The sequence below is a fragment of the Camelus dromedarius genome, chromosome 23, assembly GCF_036321535.1.
Source record: "Camelus dromedarius isolate mCamDro1 chromosome 23, mCamDro1.pat, whole genome shotgun sequence".
Lineage (NCBI taxonomy): Eukaryota > Metazoa > Chordata > Mammalia > Artiodactyla > Camelidae > Camelus > Camelus dromedarius.
The window spans coordinates 28805052-28827474 of NC_087458.1; the positions used below are offsets into that span (position 1 = coordinate 28805052).

Genomic DNA, 22423 nt, shown 5'->3' on the forward strand with positions numbered 1-22423 from the left:
TTCCATCAGTTGTATCCCATTCTCTCAAATCCTACTCCAGAGTATAACCACACAGCCTCCATTAGAATGATAACGCTATACGTCTTGTATTGGACACATAGCTGAAGCTTTTGATAGACATGGGTCTTACTTCAGTTAGTTTGCAGTGAAAAAAATATTCAGTGAATATGATCATGTATGTTCAATGGTACAAAAATGTCATTATCTAATTAAATGGAATTTTTCATAGCACTAAGCTTATTTCAAGTACAATGTAAAAGAGACAAAGTTTTAAGTTTGATTAAAGGAATAAAGTCAACATCTGAAGAAGTGGAAAGAACTTGGGTCCCTGAAATAACTGTTAAACTACTGAATTAACTAACCAACTCTGGAACAACCCTACCCAGATTTCTTACTATGTGAGCTAATAAATGTACTGATTGTTTAAGCTGCTTTTTGTTGATTACTATCACTTACAGCTGAAAGCATTTTAACTGATAATAGTATTTTATTAGGAAAACTGGCAGCCATCTGGAAAAAAAATAAAATTCAAACTTTATACGAAATAGACTCCAGGAAAACTAAGATGTAATTTTAAAAGTACTGGAGAAAGCTATGGGAGACTATACTATAATCTTAGATTAGCAAAAACCTTTCCAAGTATGACCCAAAGCCCCCCTTCCAGCAGAGCCTGTGGGAGGTGGGGTGCCGCCCCACCCCTCCCCACATCCCCCTTCACCCCCAGCCCCACCTGGGGGTTAAAACCCCACCTCCGGAGGCCGGAGTTGCTACAAGAAAAGGTACAAGAGGACAAGGGGACAGAGAGACGGGGTCATGTTTTCCATGGGTGGTGTGGTCATTTGAGTACAGGCCGTGGAAGCAGTGAAGGGATGAGCCGTGTGACCTGGAGGAGACACACATTGCAGGGGAAGCGCAGAGCAGATGGAAAGGCTCTGAGGCAGGAGGGAGCTCCGAGATTTCAAGAACAGCCACAGGCCAGTGTGGTTGGAGCACGTGCGTGTGCCTGAGGACGAAGACACCAGGATCCTGGTTTATTTTCACAACTTCACCCCTCTGGATGAGCCCCATCTCCTGCCTGACTGCAAACCTTCTGGCTTTTAACAGACTCGAACACCCCTCTGTCCCGTAGGCTGAGCAGAAAAACACTCCACTGCCTTGTGAAGGTCTTTTGCTTTGTTTCAACACTAGACCACAAGTTTCTTAAGGAACAGAGTTTGTCTTTTTAATTTTGTAATATTAGTGATAAAAAGGGACTGCTCAATAAACATTGACTAATGATCAAATGATGCAATGACTGACGGTGATCTTTTCTTCTGTCTTCACCTTGCCCTGGTGGGAACCAGGCGGCAAGGAGCCCAGGGCCACTGCTGGCCAGAATCTAGAAATGGTCAGTTCTGCTTTCCACCACGAAGGAGGGTCTCAGGAATGAGTCTCAGCCCACAGCTTCCCACCATCTCCCCTCAGTGGGGGCGGTGACCGCCAGCACCGCTGCTGGCCTTGTTCTCCACAGAGGGGCTGAGATCTCCGGGCTCCCCCCAGGCGGGCTCCCCGCAGCCTGGCTCCCCGTCTCCCCTCAGCTGTCCCAGGTTCCCAGGTGCCCACCTGGTACAGGGGCCTGACGATCAGAAGTCATCACCCACCTTGGTTGGAACCCAGGACTCTGGTTGCTTTGCGTCAGCTTCAGTCAACAAGGGTGTCAATCTGTCCCTGGACAGAGTGGCTGGGCATGTGGCCCCGGTCATTGTCACCACACAGCCAGCCTGTCACTTCAGCCTTGACTCTGGCTGTTCCCTTGTCTCATTGGGACTTTCTGCAGGTCACAGTCACTGCTTTTCTTCAACCTGAAATCAGGAAAAACTAAGCTCTTTCTGACACTGAGAAGCCTGGGGCAGTGAGTTGTGTGGCCAGCCCTGGCCTCAGGGCCACGGTGAGGAGCAGGGACCCGGTCAGCACCACCATGCATCAGGGTGGGCAGTGGGTGAAGATGCTTGTGACCAAAGTCGTACACCGTGACCAGAGGACTGGGGCTGAGTGAGGCTCCTTCAAAAGCAGACTGTAGCCTAGGAGAAGGCAGAGCCTTCAAAGCAGATGGAGAGAAAATGTGAAAACTGGGTCTTGGGTGTGAACCAAAGGCAGCGAAGGCAACGCAAGAGGAAAGCAAAGTAAGGAAAGAGAATCGGCACCCAGAAGGGACAGAGGACACAGCACCTGGGGAGTCACACAGAAGAGACCAGAAGTGGAGAGGACAGGAGAGGGGTCCCTGATGGCAGAGATGTCATGCCAGCTTCCAGGTAGAGACACCACAGCCTCAACCTGGCTAAGTTAATTGTGTAGCAATGCCGTATATAACCTAATACAACTGCTTCATTGATTAATGAAGTTCTCAACTTCCCCCATTGCTTCAGAAAACCTCATACAAATACTTACATTTAGATAGTTTCTATTTTGTAAAAAGACTTGAGCATTGATTGACCTCATGCTGCATCTGGTGATGCAGCTTAGCACAACAGGCAGACCTGGGTCTCAGCCCTGCCTCCTGGGAGCTGTGGTGATGGCACGGTCCTTACCCCACCTAAGCCTCCAGACCCATATTTGTAAAATGGGATTCAATAATATTGACCTGAAATTTAATGTAAAAATTGCATGTCAAATTCTTTGCTGCCTAGGACATGATAGGCATACAGCATCACCCTATTTATTTGTCATTTATTATTATTTTTATATGATCAGGGTGAAATTCGGGGCTCTTTACAAAGGGCATCCTGATAACAAGACTGGGCACGTACATGGGTTCCCTTTACCTCATGGGACAAATCTCTACAACAAGCAGCCTCACCCCATCTTCATTCTTCTCCATCCGGGCCTGCATCCTTGGTCCTGTATAGTCCACCCCCACCCCTCTTCCAGACGATGGCAATGTTGGACTCTCCAATGCTGAGTTTTGTCTCCAGTTGTACCCAGTGTGAAATGTCACTCGTCCACCCGTGGAAGCACCTGACCAAGATTAGGGAATCTAGCTGTTTTGTAAAAAGAGAGGTTTCTGAACTCATTTTTGGTTGGTGATACATTTACAATCATTTAATTATCAAAATGGCGTAACTATGGTTCAGGCATCCAAAATGAATGAAGCTGGTTGGTTTCAGATGCATTCTTGCATCACCGAGAAATTGAATTTTTTAAACTATCAAATTGGAGGACACTATCAACAATTTTCAGAACCCGAGCTGCTAGCAGCTGCCAGCTGCAACCTTAAAGTTTCAAAGTCCCCCTCCTTTGCAACTTTGTGTCATAATTCCAAACCCAGCTAATCTTTGCTAAATAAACCCTTACTTCCTGCTTGCTCCAATCCTAATTCTCCACAGGCAATTTATACAACCTGGCAGGTTTTTTGCCTTTATAAACTTGTCCCATTTTGTAGTCTGGCAGAACACAACTGAAGTGCTTCTTGGATCTGTGTCTCCCACGCTGCGGTCCTAACAAACCCCAAATAAAAGCGTCTTTATTCCAACCAGGTCCCTGTTCTGGGAGTTCACGGTTAACATGGTGCTGCTTTTTCTGTCTGCTTCCTGTGTTCTTGTCATCATCCCCCAGGAGGCCAAAGTTTAGTGGCAGTTTCTCCCCAGGACCTGTGCTAACCCCTAACCCAGTCAAAACGCGCCAGCAGATCAATTTACATTCAACATGCAGCTATTGTCACATCTTCTCTCACAGGTACTTGTGTAACCTGGTGCTCTATGTCTTGGCAGTTTATTTGAATTTTTTTCAAAGTGTTAGAAAACAAAATTCAACAGATTAAATTTTACAGATCTTTGTGGCGTTACCCAGTGATTCATGAACCTGGCCCTATACAGTCCAGCAGACAGAAAGGAGCCCCCAGAGCGGGAAACAGAGACTTCATAGGTGGGAGGGAGTGGGAACAAGGAGGTTACCCTAGACCACGAGCTGGTTGGTAATCGCAAGGTGACCTTCCTTTAGGGGCCTGGAGGGGCTCTCAGGCAGACGACCTAACGGGCCGGGCCTCGAGCAGGACATTCCTGACTGAACGATTTAAGGTTCCACTTCTGGGACAGCCAAAACGGTGCGTAAATTCAGTCTCAGTTTGGTGACGTGGGACTTAACACTTGCAACCCCATCTGGGGCCTGTTTCCTTGTTTTTAACAGAAGGTAGCTAAACAGGAGATACATTTTTAAGACTACAGAAATTAACCTCAGAGCTAGAACATTTCTTCTGGTGATTCAATGTCAGAACAAATAATGGAACCAGAGTTTGTTACTTTATAATTTTCCTCTGGACAATTTCAGGCCTTTTCATGGTTGACCTTTAAGTTGTATCATTGATGCATTCTCTCTTCCACTGCAACAAAGCAGCCCCTGCTTCTACCCACAACCTGCCTGAGATCTGCGATCTCCACCCACCAAGAGTGAGCGACATGCTTAGATTAACCCCCACTCCCTGAAACAGCTAGACATCTGGAAGGATGAATCATATTCTCACAGCTGAGACCAGAATAAAAAGCTCACTTACTGATGGTGAATCCCTGAGAGCCTTAAACAAAGCCATTCTTGGCTGTAACCTGTTTTTGATCATGCACATCAGGTCTTACTGTTCAAACTGTTTTCTCCTGTGATGAGTGCTTTTTTTTTTTTTATACAACTGGATGTAATACAGTATTTGTAATATATATTATATAGAATGTATGTTAACACTTGAAGGGAGCTTAAAATAATTATGTGTATATATGCACCCTGACATAGGCATGTCACTATTAAGTGTTCCATCAGATGTACTTCACAGAGTGCAGGGTTTCCACTTCCATCTTGTCATAATGACCAAGCAATGAGAAGATTAAACAAATCTGCCTGATGTATTAATGACTGATTTTATGTAAGTTCTCTCATTAAATCTCAGCCACATAACTAAAACAAAGCAAAATAAAGCCAGAGCTCTGGCATCACTGTTGTTTATTTCTGTACTTTAAAATATATCTTGTTGAGGGGAGGGTATAGCTCAAGTGGTAGGGCGCGTGCTTAGCGTGCATGAGGTCCTGGGTTCAATCCCTGCTACAGTCAATCAATCAACCTAATTACCTCCCCTAACAAACAAAAACAAAAACAAAAACCATCTTGTGACCAGAGCTTCCTCTCCAGCACAGGCCACCATTGGAACGTCTGTTGCCATGGTGATGGGCTTGTGACTGTACCTTAAGGGGCACAGCTAGAGGCTGGTCTTTTAGGAAACAGAAGGCTGCAGGCTCTAAAGAAGCCCACGTTACCCTTCAAATATATCCCATATGTACCTGGAACTATGCAATCTCCCTCCGTGTCTGGTTTTAGATCTCAGTTGTATGGGTTAATTTAGTGCCATAGATAAATTTTTGTGTTATGTCAACTTATGTTGCTCTAAGTTGTTGAGACCTTCAAACCCACAGTCAATTCCCAAAGCAAACGGAGCCATGTGGCACATCCTCCAGGGTCAGTGCCTGCTACAACTGATCCACTGCTGGCTGGGAGTATTTTTCTATGACATGGACAAAAAAATGGAGTGATGACTCTTAGAAAGAACTTGCAATTGGGGGAAATTTTCTGAACTGTCTCAGATATTACATCTATGAAAAAGTCAAATTCAAACAAAAAGAGGGTAGAAAAGTGGTTCCCAGGGCTGTGGGGTGGGGGAATAGGGAGAGGCTGGTAAAAGAGGGAAACTGTTCAGATATAAGATGAATACGGTCTGAGGAGCTAATGTAACACGTGGTGATCATGGCTGATCTGTTTTATGTAATTGAAACTGGCAAGAGAGTAAAGCCTAAATATTCTCACAGGAAGGAAAGAGAGGGAAAGACGCATGTGAAGTGATGATGTTACCCAGATGAGGGAATCCTTTCACACTGTAAACATGTATCAAGTCACCAAGATGTGCTCTTCAAATATCTTACAATTTTATATGTGAATTACACCTCAAAAAAAGCTGACATGGGAAAAGGGTATAGCTCAGTGCTAGAGTGCATGCTTACTATGCATGAGGTCCAGGGTTCAATCCCCAGTACCTCCATTAAAATAAAAAAGTAAATAAACATAATTACCTCTCCCCAAGCAAAAACACAAAAAATAAACAAATAAATAAAATTACTTTTTAAAGATGAAATTTTAAAAAGATCCATGAAAAATGGAAGATTGTGTCTAGCTTGGTAACAGTTAAGAACACAGAACTCAGGTGACCCTAAAAGCCCCCCTGGCTGACAGATGTGGGCAAGTTTCATTTATCACTCAATCCTGAATTACCACGTTTACCAGGATCGTTGGCTTAATGCATATTTACAAAGAGCCACACCCTAGAAACCTGCTAATGGGTTTAATCCTATTCTCTCAGAGTAAAAGGCTGAATCTAGAGATTACTATCTGTGTGGACTCCCTGGATTTTCCATGCATTGGATTGTGAACAGATGTAGTGACAGATCATGCAGTCATTTTAATGTTTTTCTTTTTACGATTTCCTTCAATATGACCCTTCCAGGAAGCTGGTGCTCAGAGACCCCATTACTCAGGACAAGGACTCCTGGGGGAGGAAGACTGGGCAGGAGGTTTGGATGGGAGGGAGCCCACAGGTTTCTCACTATGTTAGTGACAGCAGCTCATCTTCCAGGGACTCCAGGTCATCTGAGGTGTGTCTGTTGGGGGGAAATTCTGCCTGAACTGATGGTGGAGGCCTGAGGTCTCCTGACGGATATGGGGGATTCAGGGGGTCTGGGCCAGGAGAAAGCAAACCCTTCTGGGAAATTAAGAAAATGGGGAGGGCAGGCTGGGATGAAGACATGATTCTATCCCCTACACTGTCAGAAGGGTGGAGGCTCACCTAACGACAGGAGGCATCTGGACGGGCACACACGTTCACTCTGGGCAGGATGCAGTGGGAGTGATCTTTATTGTCCGAATACTACAGCGATGGGTCTAGACTGACGGGCCCTAGACGGTGCTCCAGATATGGGTCAAGTGGGGATCTGTGTTTGTGCCTGAGAACCTGCTGGGCCCCCTCGGGACTGCCCTGTGCTGACATGCCCTGCTTCAGATGGTGGAACACCCAGCATGTCCCTGCAAACAGGGCCGCCCTGGATCTCAGAAGAGGCTCATGTTCCTGAAGAGTGTGTCCCCAGCCCCGTCCTTGGATGAGACCCACCACTGGCAAGGTCTCAGTCCCATGACAATGGGGAGGATGCACTGAGTTTTGGCATCACTTCACTGTGCTGTGCTCTATCTTAACTTCATTTAGATTTCATTTGGGGTTAAAAAAAAAAGTAGGGAGAATGAAAGAAAATCAGGAATAAGTGAGGGGGCACTTCCTGGCCTCTGCTCCACTTCCTTACTGGAATTTTTGTTAAGTCCAACTAGGCCAATGTCTGATATGAAATTTGGAATATCTGGTGTAATTACAATCAAATATCTGGTTTCCGTGTGCTGAAAGTCACCCCCCCCACACGTGCAAATTTAAGGCAGGTCCACTGGCTTGTGCGTAGCTCATGTGATGGTGGCAGTCAGTGCGGGGGTGGAAGCATGAGGGGGAATGACCAGGTGTGACTTCTTGTCTCACGCTGTGAATCTCGGAGGACTTTGTGAGTGGTTACACTGTAAGTATCGTTGCTGGCCCAAGATGTAGTGTGAAGTGAATTTTATGGATGGGTGGTTGGACTTGTGAACGATGAGTCCAAGGTCAACCATACCCAGAAATATCACTGGCTGCAGACAGAACCAGAAAGAGAAACCGATCATTGCTGGTTCTTTCAAAAGCACGTGTAAGCTGCCCGAATGCCTGCTATGTTAGCACTGCCCACCTGGACTTTAAACCCAGCCTCACCCACCCAGGTATCTGTTGTCTTCATAGGTGAGAAGGGGGCTGTGTGGCATTCAGGAAGTTACCTGGATTCTAATTTAGAGAGCACCTCTGCTGCTGGCCTGGGGAAGTACAGTTCCTCAGTACATCGTGTTCTCTTTCCTCACCGACTTCCAGTACCGTGGGTTCCACAAACTTCTTTGGCTGCATCCTATGCTTTTAACACAAGCCTCCAAAGACCATGTCCTGTCAAGGGGTCTCCTGGTCCCTCATCACTGGTGCTGGCCTCAGACTGATCCCTGCCCCATGGCCCTTTCCACATTCTCTCCTTCTGACTCTCTCATGGCTAACGCTCTGACCACCAAATGTGAGCCCTCTTCTCACTATTTCCCACTCAGGGGGAGCCTACTCCTTCTGGGTGTGACTCCCCCTTAATGGCTTCCACCTACGACCACCACCGGGACCCAGCACATTGGACTCCTTTTCATGCAGTTCCTACCTGACGCTCAGACAGGCTTGGGACCCTGGGACAGCCTCTTACATGGATACTGAGCTGGCTGCACACTTTGAACGCATTGGCCTTGGGAATTCTTATGCTTCCTTTTTGGATTTTTTAATGGAATGTGGAGATCTCACGGATCCTGCCACTATGTGGCTTCATACACAGAATTCATAGACTTTTTTTTTAAATTGAAGTATAGTCAGTTACACCATGTCGGTTTCTGGTGTGCAGGGTGTTTCAGTCACACACACACAGACACACACTTGTTTCCCGCAGACTTCTTCAAAGTACACGAAGCTCAGGGGCAGCCTAACCACGAGAAGCCGAAAGTGCCTCTTGCTCTACTCAACAGCCAGGGAAGAGAAACTCGACCAAACTCAAGGCAAGAAACAAACATCACTGCTCCTTTTCTACTAAGCAGGCTGAACCATGAAAAGTCCCCATGGGTGTGATCCTGCTCCTTTGGGTGATTCTCTGGTCCATCTTTTGTCTTCCCTGGTCTTTGGTGACGCTTGGGGCTGTCTCCCAGTGAGGAGGGGAGGGTTCTTGCACCTAAAAATCTGCACCAGGTTGTGAGAGGGCTGAGTGGGTAGCTTAGGCCAGCTCTGTGGGCTCAGGGGAGACTGGCTTGTCCCCTCAGCCTCCTCTTTCTGTGCAGCTCCTGTCCCAGAGCCCAGGGACCTGAGGGGACAAGATCACAGTGGGGTTACTGTGCAGGGGCCAAGGAAGCTGTGCAATCGGCTTTTCATGCTGACCTGAAGGCAGAGGAGACACGAGCCTTGTAGCTTGTCCTGTTCAGTCAGGTGATTCTCCCAAGGCGGATGTGTCTCTGGAATCTGGATGAAGGCCTGGATCATGGAGTTAAGAATCTGAGGTCCTGCCTCTCTTCGATACTGATTATTTGGCTGGAAGAGAATATGAACAATTATTTTATACCTACATGGGCATCATACAGATCTCAAGGACAGAACTTAACACTTAGTCTAATAATTGACTGAAGCAAAACCTGGACTCTCATTCATCGTGATCACCCTTTCCACTGCTCTGCCATGGTCTCTCTGCTCAGTCTTCTCTCCTGGCAGGACCGGTAATATCGTCAAATTACAACTGACCGAGTTTCACACACACTTACTTTTGTGCTGTAAATAAACAACTCGTTTTTTAATTTATTCATGACCGAATGTGTTCTAACGGGAATTAACATGGTTCAGTTTTGTGCTTCTGTGGCCCTTTACCTATCCTCCTGTGATGCAGAACTCCCCTGACCTTGCAGTAATGGTCAGCCACACAGCTCACATCCCCACTGCACTGCAAGGTCTTTGAGGGGATGCTGACCTGTGTCACCTTAGCCTCAACCAGTCTCGAGGTTGAGAGTTGACAATATGGACAAACAGGAGAGGAGGAGATTCTTGGGCCAGTTTAGCCAAGAGCTCTCAAAAATGCAACAAGCCAAGGGGAGAAAAAGATGCAACAACAGGCGAGTTGAGGTCAAGGGCAAGAATTACTAGGTCGTGCACTAACCTGCATCACCACGATCAGCGCAAGCAGCTTGTGAAGACGGCATGAAGTAGAGAAAGAGGATCGGGAAAATAAAGGAAAAATCAAGGAGAGGGTAGGAGGGTCAGCGAGCTCAGTGCATTTCCTTAGCAACCTCCGTACCCTGCTGGGGTAGGTGCTCGGCTGCAGGGGCCCACGGGAGACCACACGCAGTGCCGCTGAGCCCCTGACTCTGCACCGGGACTTATGAGGTGGGTAAACAGAAGAATGAATATTCATGGATCACACTGGACAGTTTTGAAGAATAGAGCTTCATTTTGCTGAGGTGCCAGGGTTACTTACCAGGGCAGAGCTGTAAGCTCTGAGAGATTATCTTATATCTTGAGATCTTTCACTTCACGTATGTAGTTGGTGATGCAATAATCATAGCTATCCAGGCTCTCATGCTACAGTAGAGCCCTGGGTCAATTCCAACCTCTGATTCTTCTTGGCTCGGAGACAGAGCACAGTGTAATCTCTCAGAGCCTGGATTCCCTCGTCTGTCATGTGGCTGTGATATGACCTAGTCCAGAGGGCTATCGAGATGTTCAGAGGAGATAATGGATGTGAGGTACTTACCACAGGGTCTGGGACAGTCATTTCTCAGTAGATACTAATCACTATCACTGTACATGAATCATGAAGAAGAAAAAATATGATGGAATTTTGGGGAGAAAATCCCAGAACTGCATTCTGAAACCACAGACAATTCTTACAAATTCTACCTTCAAAGTATCACTTAATTCACTTATTCAGTCCTTTATTATTTCTTAGCAGTAATATTCTAGCAAATTCTTACCTGCTCTGCTTTCTTCCTGTCTACCCCAATTCCGCCTACTCACATTGCTCTGAGTGTTCCTCTAAAGCACGAGTTTGATCACACTGCTCCCGAATAAGACCCTGAATCCAAAGAGAAGAGTCCAAGCCCTGTCCAGGGCTCCCTGTCTTGCAGGCTCATCCTTGACCACTCAGGCCACCAGGCGACTCCACTCCGTCCAGCACCAGACCCCCTCCCACAGCTACCCTCCTCCTCCTTCCATCTGTCATGCCCCCTCCATGTCTCCACACCAGCCCGTACTAATCAAGGCTCCAAGTATCCATCCTTCCTGCAGCCTTTCCACAACCTCCCTGACCCCTGACAGGATGAATCACCCCCTGGTCCGTGCGGAGGCACAGCCCGCTTCACCTTGTCTGACTGGTGGTTGTCTCTCCCCTGCGAGACTGTCAGTTCTTTCAGGGTCAGAATGGCTTCATGTTTCCCTTTGAATTCTCAGTGACCAACAGAAACCTCTTGTATATGTACAAGAAATTAGTTAAATGGGAAACTTAACTTCATGGACTTTGGGGGTTTCCTGGGGAGGGGAAGGTAATTAGGCTTTTCTTTTTTTTTTTTTAGAGGAGGTACTGGGGACTGAACCCAGGACCTCACGCATGCTAAGCAGTCACTCTACCATTGAGCTATAACCAACCCTGTTGTTGGGTTTTTTTTTTTTTTCAACTATAAAATGAGCGTGTTGATCTACTTCCACTTTGAAATCTAAAGATATTCTAAAATAAATAAATTTTAAGCAACGTAACTCATAAAACTGTTTCAGTGGGCTTTTAAAAAAGACAAAGTACCTCCCTACAAATAAAAGTCCAGGACCGGACTGCCTCACCAGGGAATTCTACCAAACATACAAAGAAGAACTCATACCAGTCCTTCTCAAACTCTCCCAGAAGATTGAAAAGGAGGGAATACTCCCAAATTCATTCTGTGAAGCCACCATCACCCTGATACCAAAAACAGGCAAAGACACCACCAAAAAAGAGAATTACAGACCAACATCACTGATGAACACAGATGCAAAAATCCTTACCAAAATATTAGCAAATAGAATCCAACAGTACATAAAAAAGATTATACATCATGATCAAGTGGGGTTCATTCCAGGGACACAAGGGTGGTTCAACATACGCAAATCAATCGATGTAATACATCACATCAACAAAAGAAAGGACAAAAACCACATGATCATCTCAATAGTTGCAGAAAAAGCATTTAATAAAATTCAATATCCATTTACAATAAAAACTCTCACCAAAGTGGGTATAGAGGGAACATATCTCAACATAGTAAAAGCTATCTATGACAAACCTACAGCCAGCATAGTACTTAATGGTGAAAAACTCAAAAGCATCCCACTAAAATCTGGGACAAGACAAGGCTGCCCACTATCACCACTCCTATTCAATATAGTCTTGGAAGTCCTGGCCACAGCAATCGGGCAAGAGAGAGAAATAAAAGGGATCCAAATTGGAAAAGAAGAGGTAAAAGTGTCACTATATGCAGATAACATGATACTACATATAGAAAACCCTAAAAGCTCCACACAAAAACTACTAGAACTAATCAAACAATTCAGCAAGGTAGCAGGTCACAAGATCAATGTTCAAAAATCAGTTGCATTTCTTTACACTAATGATGAATCAACAGAAAAAGATAGTAAAGAAAACAATCCCCTTTGAAATAGCACCCAAAGTAATAAAATACCTAGGAATAAATCTAACCAAGGAGGTGAAAGACTTATACACAGAGAACAATAAACCATTGATGAAGGAAATTAAAGAAGACTTAAAAAAAATGGAAAGATATCCCATGCTCCTGGATTGGAAGAATCAATATTGTTAAAATGGTCACACTGCCCAAGGCAATCTACAGATTTAATGCAATCCCTATCAAATTACCCAGGACATATTTCACAGAACTAGAACAAGTCATAATAAAATTTATATGGAACCACAAAAGACCTAGTATTGTGAAACATTACTAAAGAAAAAGAAAGAGGCTGGAGGAAATAACTCTCCCAGACTTCAGACAATACTACAGAGCTACAGCAATCAAGACAGCATGGTATTGGTACAAAAACAGACATATAAACCAATGGAACAGAATAGAGAGCCCAGAAATGAACCCACAAACTTTTGGTCAACTCATCTTCGACAAAGGAGGCAAGATATACAATGGAATAAAGACAGTCTCTTCGGCAAATGGTGTCAGAAAAACTTGACAGCAGCATGTAAAGCAATGAAGCTAGAACACTCCCTTAGACTATACACAAAAATAAACTCAAAATGGATCAAAAACTTAAATGTAAGACAAGATACAATAAACCTCCTAGAAGAAAACATACAAAACATTATCTGACATACATCTCAAAAATGTTCTAGAACAGTCTACCCAAGCAATAGAAATAATAGCAAGAATAAACAAATGGGACCTAATTAAACTTACAAGCTTCTGCATAGCAAAGGAAACAATAAACAAAACAAAAAGACAACCTACAGAATGGGAGAAAATTTTTGCAAAAGACGCAACTGATAAGGGCTTGATCTCCAGAATACATAAGCAGCTCATACGACTTAATAAGAAAAAAAAACCCAATCCAAAAATGGGCAGAAGACCTAAACAAGCAATTATCCAAGGAAGACATACAAATGATCAATAGACACATGAAAAAATGCTCAGTATCACTAATTATCAGAGGAATGCAAATCAAAACTACGATGAGGTATCACCTCACATCAGTTAGAATGGCCATCCACAAATGACAAATGATGGAGAGGCTGTGGAGAAAAGGGAACCCCTCCTACACTGCTGGTGGGAATGCAGTTTGGTGCAGCCACTGTGGAAAACAGTATGGAGATTCCTCAAAAGACTAGGAATAGACTTACCATATGACCCAGGAATCCCGCTCCTGGGCTTATATCCAGAAGGAACCCTACTTCAAAAAGACACCTGCACCTCAGTGTTCAAAGCAGCACTATTCACAATAGCCAAGACATGGAAACAGCCTAAATGTCCATCAACAGATGACTGGATAAAGGTGTGGTGTATTTATAGAATGGAATACTACTCAGCCATAAAAATGACAATATAACGCCATTTGCAGCAACATGGATGCTCCTGGAGAATGTCATTCTAAGTGAAGTAAGCCAGCAAGAGAAAGAAAAATACCATATGAGATCTCTAATATGTAGAATCTAAAAAAAACAAAACAAAACAAAACGTAACTACAAAACAGAAACAGACTCATAGACATAGAATACAAACTTGTAGTTGCCAAGGGGGCAGGGAGTGGGAAGGGACAGACTGTGATTTCAAAACGTAGAACAGATAAACAAGATTATACAGTATAGCACAGGGAAATATATACAAGATCTTATGGTAGCTCACAGAGAAAAAAATGTGACAATGAATATATACATGTTCATGTATAACTGAAAAATTGTGCTTTACACTGGAATTTGACATAACATTGTAAAATGATTATAACTCAATAAAAAATGTTAAAAAAAACCAAGTCCCTGACAGAAAAAAAAAACCAACACAATGAAACATTACCTCACACCTGTTAGAATGGCTATTATAAAAAAAAAAAAAGTTTGCAATATGAAGAAAAGGTAATTTGTGCACTTTTTGGGTGGAAATGTAAATTGGTACAGTCGAATGGATGTAAGAGAATTAAACTGGACCCCATCTTATGCAACTCACAAAAATTAACTCACAATAGAGAGAACCGTATGATTTGAAACCATAGTACTCCTAAAAAAAAAATCAGAGGAAAACCTCCTCGACCTCGGTCTTGGGAATATGATTTTTTGGCTATGACTCAAAAGGACAGGCAACAAAAGCAAAAGCCAAAAGAATAAGTGGGACTAAGTCAACCTAAAACACTTCTGTATAGAAAAATAATTGAAAAAACAAAAAGGCGTCATACGGAATGGGAGAAACTATTAGCAAATGATCTTTTGATAAATGGTAGTTACTCAAGTATATGAATAAATCATACAACTTAACAGCCAAGAAAATCTAATTTAAAAATATTGGATTTATAAGACAATTTTTCCAAAGAAGACATACAAATGTCCAACATGAAAAAGTGCACAACAACATTAATTGTCAAGGAAATGCAAATCAATGTCATGAGACCATCTCACACCTGTCACAATGGCTACAGTTAAAAAAGACAAGCCATTACAAGTACTGGCAAGGATGCGGAGAAAAGAAAATCCTTGTGCTCTGTTGGTAAAAATGTAAATTAACCACAGCCACTATGAAAAGCAGTATGGAGGTTCTGCCAAAAATTAAAAGTAGTATCCAGTTGTCCTAGCACCATCTGTCAAAGAGACTATATCCTTTGCCCACTGAACATGTTTTACTTCCATCTCAAATGTTAGCTGACCTGATACACAGGGGTTTACTATTGGGCTCTCTATTCTGTTCCTTTAGACTACGTGTGTATTTTAATACCAGTATCATGGTGTATCATGACTACAGTACTGTGATACACTATTAAAGCAGGAAGCGTGATGACTCCCAATTTATTCTTTCTCAGGATTGTTCTGGCTAGATATCTGGGTCTTTCGTGGTCACATAAAAAAATTTTCAGATTGATTTCTCTCTGTAAAAAATGCTGTTGGAATATTTATAGAAACTGCACTGAACCTATAAACGGCTTTGAGTAGTACGGACATTTTAGCATTAATTCTTCTGGTGCATTAACCATACTTCTGGTCCAGTATATCTTTCCACTTGTTTTGACTTCAATTTTTTCCATAAAATTCTTATAGTTTTCAAAGCACAAATTTTTCACTTACTTAGTTACGTTTATTCTTAAGTATCTTATCGGTTTTAATGCTATTTTGAAAGGGGAAAGGCTAGTGTCTTCAACAAATGATGCTGGGAAAATAAGAAAACCACATGCAGAAAAATGAAACCAGACACTTAACCTTCCACCACTTGCAAATATAACTTAAAATGGATTACAGACTGAAACATAAGACCTGATACTATAAAACTCCAGGAAGAAAACATAGAGAAGAAGCTACTTAATACTGATTTGGGCAATAATTTTGAGATATGTCCCCAAAAGCACAAGCCAGAAAAGCAAGTATCAACAGGTGGGGGGACTACATCAAACTAAAAAGCTCCTGCACAGCTAAAGAAACAATCAGCAAAATGTAAAGCCTAACACAGAGTAGAGAGAAACTCTGCAAATCATATATTGGATGAGGGGTTAATATCAAAATATATGTGGACCTCATACAACACAATAGCCAAAAAAAAAAAAAAGCCAATCAATATAAAAAATGGGCAGTGAAACTAAATTTGTATTTTTCCAAAGACGACACCCAAATGGCCAAGAGGTACATGAAAAGATGTTCAACATCACTAACCATTAGGGAAATGCAATTTAAACGGGAATGAGATATCCCCTTCCTCCTGTCAGAATGGCCATCACCAAGAAAACGAGACAAGTGCTGGCAAGGACGAGGACAAAAGAAAACCCCTGTGCACTGGCGGTGGGGATGTAACCTGGCTCAGCCACTATGGAAAAGCTATGGAGGTTACCCCAAAATTAAAAATAGAGCTACCATATGCTCCAGCAGTCCTCCTTTCTGGTGTACACCTGAAGGAAGTGAAAACAGGGTATCGAAAACATAGCTGCACTCACATGTTTATTGCAGCGTTATTCCCAATAGGCAAGATATGGAAACGATCTGAGTGTCCAACAATGGATGAATGGATATGGCATTTATATACAATGGAATACTATTCCACATTGAGAAGGAAGGAAATCCTTCCATTTGTGGTATTACAGATGGACCTTGAGGGCATTACGATGAGTGAGATGAACCAGACACAGAAAGACAAATGTAAGGTATCAGATATACGTGTAACATACACCAAGTGAGCAAGCTCTTAGAGACAAAGAGGAGAAGGGTGTCTGGGGCGGAGCAACTGGGGAGATGTGAAAGGGTACAAACTTGCAACCAGAAGATAAATAAGTCATGCAGATCAAATGCACAGCACAGTGATTACAGACAACAGCTCTGCATCAGTCTTCAAAGTTGCTAAGACACTATCCTGTGAATGTTCTTGCCACACACACACACACACACACACACAAAAGAAAATTATATTCGTGAGTCATGACAGAGGTGTTACGGAAAGCTGTGGTGGTGATCATATTGCTGTATATAAACAGATCAAATCAACACATTGCAGATCGTCAAAAAATAAAAAGCAGAACTGCGTAATTTCACTTACATGTGTAATCTAAAAATGCCAAACTCACACAAACAGAGAATAGAGTGGTGGTTGTCAGGGCCTGGGAGTGGGGAAAATAAGATGCTTCGCAAAGAGTATAAACATCCGGGTTTAAGATGAGTAAGTTCTGGGAAATCTCACATACAGCACGGTGACTACAGCTAACAACGCTGTATCGTTTACCTGCAAGTTGCTGAGGCTAGATCTCAAAAATTCTCACCACAAAAGGGATTATGTGAATTTATGGAAGTATCCTTATTGTGGTAATCATTTCACTATATACCTGCATCTAATCACCACATTGTACATCTTACACTCACACAATGCCGTGTATCAATTATGTCAGTAAGTCTGGAGAAAAAAATTCAAGATGGATACAACAGAGCATGAAACCACCCATGGGTTTGTCTGAGTGAAGGACCTTGTGTCCCATCCATGAAGCTGGTGCTGGTTCAACCTGCAAAACCACAACTAAACTGACCACCTGTCACCATCTCCACGGCCAACGTCATGGCCTGAGCTGCCACCTGGGTTGTGCCAGCAGTCTCCTACCTGGTGCCCTGACTCTGCTTTTGCCCCTTAGTCAGCTGGTAGGACAGCAGCCAGGGCAAGTCAGGTGACAGCCCTCCTCCGCAGAAAACCCCTCACTGGCACTTCATTTCACCCAGAGTAAAAGCCAATATCCCTTAAATGGCTAGCAAGTCTGTTTATCTCCCCAAGGCCTCTCCCCCTTGCTCACTTCACTTCAGCCACCCAGCATTCCCAACTTGCCTCAAACAGCCAGGCGTGCTCCTTCCTTATGGCCCTTCACCTTCCTCTCCCCCTGCCTGGGACTCTTCTGCCACCTGTGCACACCCTGCACACGCTCCTCACGTCTTTTAAGTCTTACTCATTCAGATACTTACTGAGCACAGACTACGTGCCAGACGCTATTCGAGGCGCAGATGTTGGATCCAGCATCCCTCTGACCACTACTGAGGTGGAGTATCATTTCATAAACTTATTGGCTACTTTTTCTGGAAAAAAAATGGATACATAAATATGGGAGCATAGGAATCACTCAGACATGATCCCAAATAATGGACAGAGATGCTTACCTAACGCAAAGTGGAGCATAACTTCCCACCTCCTTAAATGTGTCCTGCACATAGTGACATCCTTCCGAAAGGTACACAAGTGGATGGACTGGGAAAGACTGACGTTCTAGTGGGGGAGCCTGACAACCCTACCTCAGCCAAGTGACCAAGGGGGAGAGCAACAGTAGTAAGTCACCTTCAGAGCATGTTCCCTTGATAGAAAGTGTCGTACGTTACACTTGTCCTCTGTGGCCTTCCTCTCCAGAAGCACATCACCCCAGGCTAATCACGAGGGAAACATCACGTAAATCCCAACTGGAAGACGTTCCACGCAATTCCTGACAGGTCCTCTTGAAAACTGTCAAGGTCATCAAAAACAAATGCCTCAGAAACTCTAACCACCAACAGTGCTCTCAGGGGAACATGAGGACAAAAGGGAATGAGGGGGAGGCTTCCTCAGTGGGATCCCAGAGGATAAAAGGGTAAATCTAAGAAAACTTGAAGAGTCAACTGGAGTTAGTAATCACCTATCAACACTAGTTCATTAACTATAACGATGTGTCCTAAGGATATGAAATGGTAGTAAGACAGGGAGCTGAGTCTGGGCTATTGGTGAAATCCTGCAGTATTCTTACAAATTTTCTATAAATCTGAAACTATTTTAAAATGAAAATGTATTAAATAAAATTTTATTTTTCTACATATATTACTTTTAAATTGGCCGACCAGTAATTACTATTAATTTTCCCCATCACCTAGTTGTACTGTTTCATTTTTAAAAATTGGATTTATGACAGCAAGAAGGAAATAACCCAGGATAATGCATAATCCAACAGCACCAAGTCTACATAGTCTATGTTAAATTATTAGTACATTATGTGTATAATTACTTACTACAAATTATACTATTTGGGAATTGTTTTGGTTGTTATTTTACTAGTTGGTGAAGATAAAAAGTGATCTCTTCTTCTTTGTTTAGTACAATTAAAACAACTAAAAATAATTACAAATGCTCCTAAGAAATCAGATTAGATCTGGAATGCACATGAAAATACATGTCCTTGCTTTGTACATGAGTAGTAACCCATCATGTACAAATATGTCAGATGACAAGGTATCTTCATGCTAGAAACAATGCCATCACTGCAAAGGAAAGCCTTACTGACTGTACTGAAATCAAAGGAAAAAACAGATACACCTCAGATGATTGTTAGTATATTGGAAAAAGATTATGCTGGCATAAAAATGCCCATGGTCACAGACACTATACAGGAATAACTGTGGCAGATGCACAAAGACGTAGAAGCCGTCATTCCTCCACTGAATGTGATTATGCCAAATTGTGACTTAATCATTTCACAAACTTACTGGACAACATTTGTGCTTCTATAATTCAATATATGATAACCTATAAAATACTGAATAATGCGAGGTGTGATATTCTAATATTTGTTCTAAGAAGTACTTTAGACACACATAAGAATAGCCAATGGTCAGAAGATCAAATGCAATCTGCTACCACCCCATGCAAATTAGTAGTATTTAGCAGATATTCACATGTATGTGCACATATATAAAATACGTATTAGTACAGAATATGTAAATTAAATCAAATATTGTATTATATTAATATCTAATGTAAAATCGTATCAGCAAATGCTCTGTGCTGAATTCAGAAGCGTCTTGGTGTACACAGATTACAGTTTTTCATTCAGTCGTCATAATGGGATAATATTGTGAACCGAGTGGAAATTGTAAAGAAAAGTTCTCCAAGAAAAACTCCTGACTATGTGAAAAGATGCACACTTACTATAAGGCCTCTCCCCTTGTTTACTATCAGTGTCAGAAAGTAACTTGGAACTAGGATAGGAGAATTAAAAACTAAGGGGACACAGGAATGCACTCTGTTATAGAAAATAAACCAAAAGAAAAAAGAAGTGAATGGACAATTAAAATTCTACAGATACAAATACCAATTTTTATGGGAGAGAGGCTTAAAATAAAAACATAAGATTATAGACATTCTAATTCTAATTTCACCTTTTGAATAGAGATATGAAACTAAGCTAAGTAACTTCGTATTTTGCATTTATTAGGAGAAAATGTATTTGCAATGAAAAAGCAGCCACTGTCCTGCCTTTTAAATATTCTGAAGTTCTAAGTTTGAATATATTTTATCTTAAGTGGTCTTAAGCAGTATGCAATGGTTGGTATTTTAAAAATCGCCACTTTGTTTGGAACTTCTAAAAGTGAATCACAATGTTTTTTATTACGTTCTTCTAAGAACTTGGTAGTGGCCTGGATATTATTTTTAACAAGACTAGCCACCCTGGAATGCTGCAAAAGAGTTTTTCAATGAGCTTATATTTACACATATTTAAGACTGTCACTGTATTATGAGAAAATGTCAAACAAGGGTGGCAATATTTTGACTTGAAAACGAGATAAGCTGAGAAGCATATTTTAAGTATAAAATAAATAATTGTGTTCCTTTAAAGACAGGAAAGTAAAAGCATAATAAACTCTGACTTTGACACACTTAAAATACCAACGGGAACATAATGTGTTTTCATACACCTCTTCTCACTGTTTCAGTACTTTCTCAGCCCCTTTCACGTTACACCCGCGTCCCCGCAGGTGACCTGCGGTGTACACACCTCCGATCACGCGGGGGAGGGGGGACCCGGGCGGTGAGGACGAGGGCCGCGAACACCCCCGGGCCCGATGGACACGGACACTCACTCCTCCACAGTCGAAGCGGGTCCGCGAGCGCACCCGTTCCCTCCCGCCCAGCCCGGGGCCCCAACTCGGTCAGGTCCACACACACCCCGGCAAGAAGCAGGCTCCGCCCGCGGGGAAGCCGGCATTACCTCAGACATAGGGCGGGGAGCCTCCTCCTCCCGCGGACACGCCGGCCGCGCGACCTCCATCCCGGAGCCGCCAGGGAGCCGGCCGCTCCGTCCTGAGGAAAACAAACTCCGCCCCCCAAGAAACTTGCCGACCACGTCTGCCGCGGACTGCGCATGCGCCTCACCGCCCAAGCTATGCTGACTTCGAGCGCCCCCTGCAGGCACATGGGGGCGGTGCAGGGTGCTCAGAACTCACTGGAGAACACCCGCCCCCTCCCAGCCAAGGTACTAACTCGGGAATCTCAATGCCCTGGCCTCTTTGTTGATGGCACTGGTGATACTCTGATCCGGCCATGTCTGCGCTCTTGCCTGGCACGTGCCGAAGCCTTCCCCTCCCCAGGACCAGCTCAGAACACCCCCTGCACAGCGGACTTTCTTCATCTACTCAGAAACGTGACCCTGGAGGTGCCACCGCTGACTCACAGGGTTGGAGAGTACAGGACACTTTGCATCCTTTCACATGAAGCTTCTGGGGTCACCCAGGAAGGATCCACTAAGCACCCACCAGTTCCCAGACACTTCTCGTGAGCCACCAGAGCCTGTGTCATTGCTGACGAGGTATCAGCACTGCAGGGCCCTAGGTGTACGTACGGGCTACTCGGTCCTGGGTCCGAGTGACTGGACCAGAAGCAGATGTGTTCATTCTGTGACTCCCTAGTATGCCCGGGTCACCCTCAGTGCCGGTCAGTTATGGTCAGGATTCTCACCCGGTCCCTAGTCAGCAGAGACTCCAGGCGGCCTGGGGCAGGCGGGGAACTGGACCTGGCCTCTGAGACCCCACGTCCCCTACATCCACAGCCCCACCCGGACGGGGGCCTGGTCACTACTCAAGAGCCCAGAGGACAGGACTCCCGTCAGTGGTGGGGCGGGGCTGGGGGAGGGGTGGTGGGGCGGGGCTGGGGGAGGGGTGCTGTCCCAGCGGCTCTGGCTGAGAAGGGGTGCGGCCTCTCCTCTGTGGGCCTCTGAGCACCTCGCTGCCCGTCTCTGAGCCTCCGTCTCCTCGTCCGGGGAATGGTGCCGGCCTCACGGAGTGGTGGTGAAGTGAAAGGAAGGAGGGTGCGGAGCTTTCTGTCCTGTCTCACCGGGAGGAGTGAGGGTGAGAGCAATGGTAAGAGGACAAAAGAACATGGCCCTGAGACCTCAGGAGAACCTGGGGGTTAAGTGGGGTTCCCACACTTACCAGGTGAGGAAACAGGCTCAGGGAGGCCAGGCCACAGTCCCAAGTCCCACACCCAGTGAGTGCCAGTGCTGGGACTGCTCTGGAATCAGAGCATGCTGAAGGGCGAGCAGCGCTGGTCCCAGGGCCTGGGTCAGGGGTCAGGGTCTGAGGTCAGGGGCACTGGGGGACTGTTCTGATGCTGCTTTTCTTCTTCTCCAAATAACTTCCATGCAGCAGGGAGTCCAAGCCTGTGCGGGTGAGAGGAAAAGGGAGTGTCCCCAAAGCGAAAGTGGCACTGGCAGCTTCTAGGGTGGTCCTTTCTCTGT

At 44.2% G+C, this 22423-nt stretch overlaps 1 long non-coding RNA gene across 4 annotated transcripts; it reads right to left on the minus strand.

Annotated features, from left to right (window-relative positions):
* Positions 1-1009: 1009 nt before the first annotated feature.
* Positions 1010-21149, minus strand: LOC105096213 (uncharacterized). Of its 4 annotated transcripts, none has more exons than XR_010377576.1 (4): positions 20900-21149; positions 18226-18387; positions 9080-17969; positions 1010-1841 (listed from the first exon to the last, which is right to left on the minus strand). It is a non-coding gene; the product is annotated as an uncharacterized LOC105096213 (long non-coding RNA). The 4 variants fall into 4 exon arrangements; XR_010377577.1 differs by lacking the exon at positions 1010-1841 and adding an exon at positions 3734-9005; XR_837819.3 differs by lacking the exon at positions 1010-1841 and having other exon boundaries at positions 3734-9229; positions 17859-17969; positions 20900-21147.
* Between the last annotated feature and the right edge of the window lie 1274 nt (positions 21150-22423).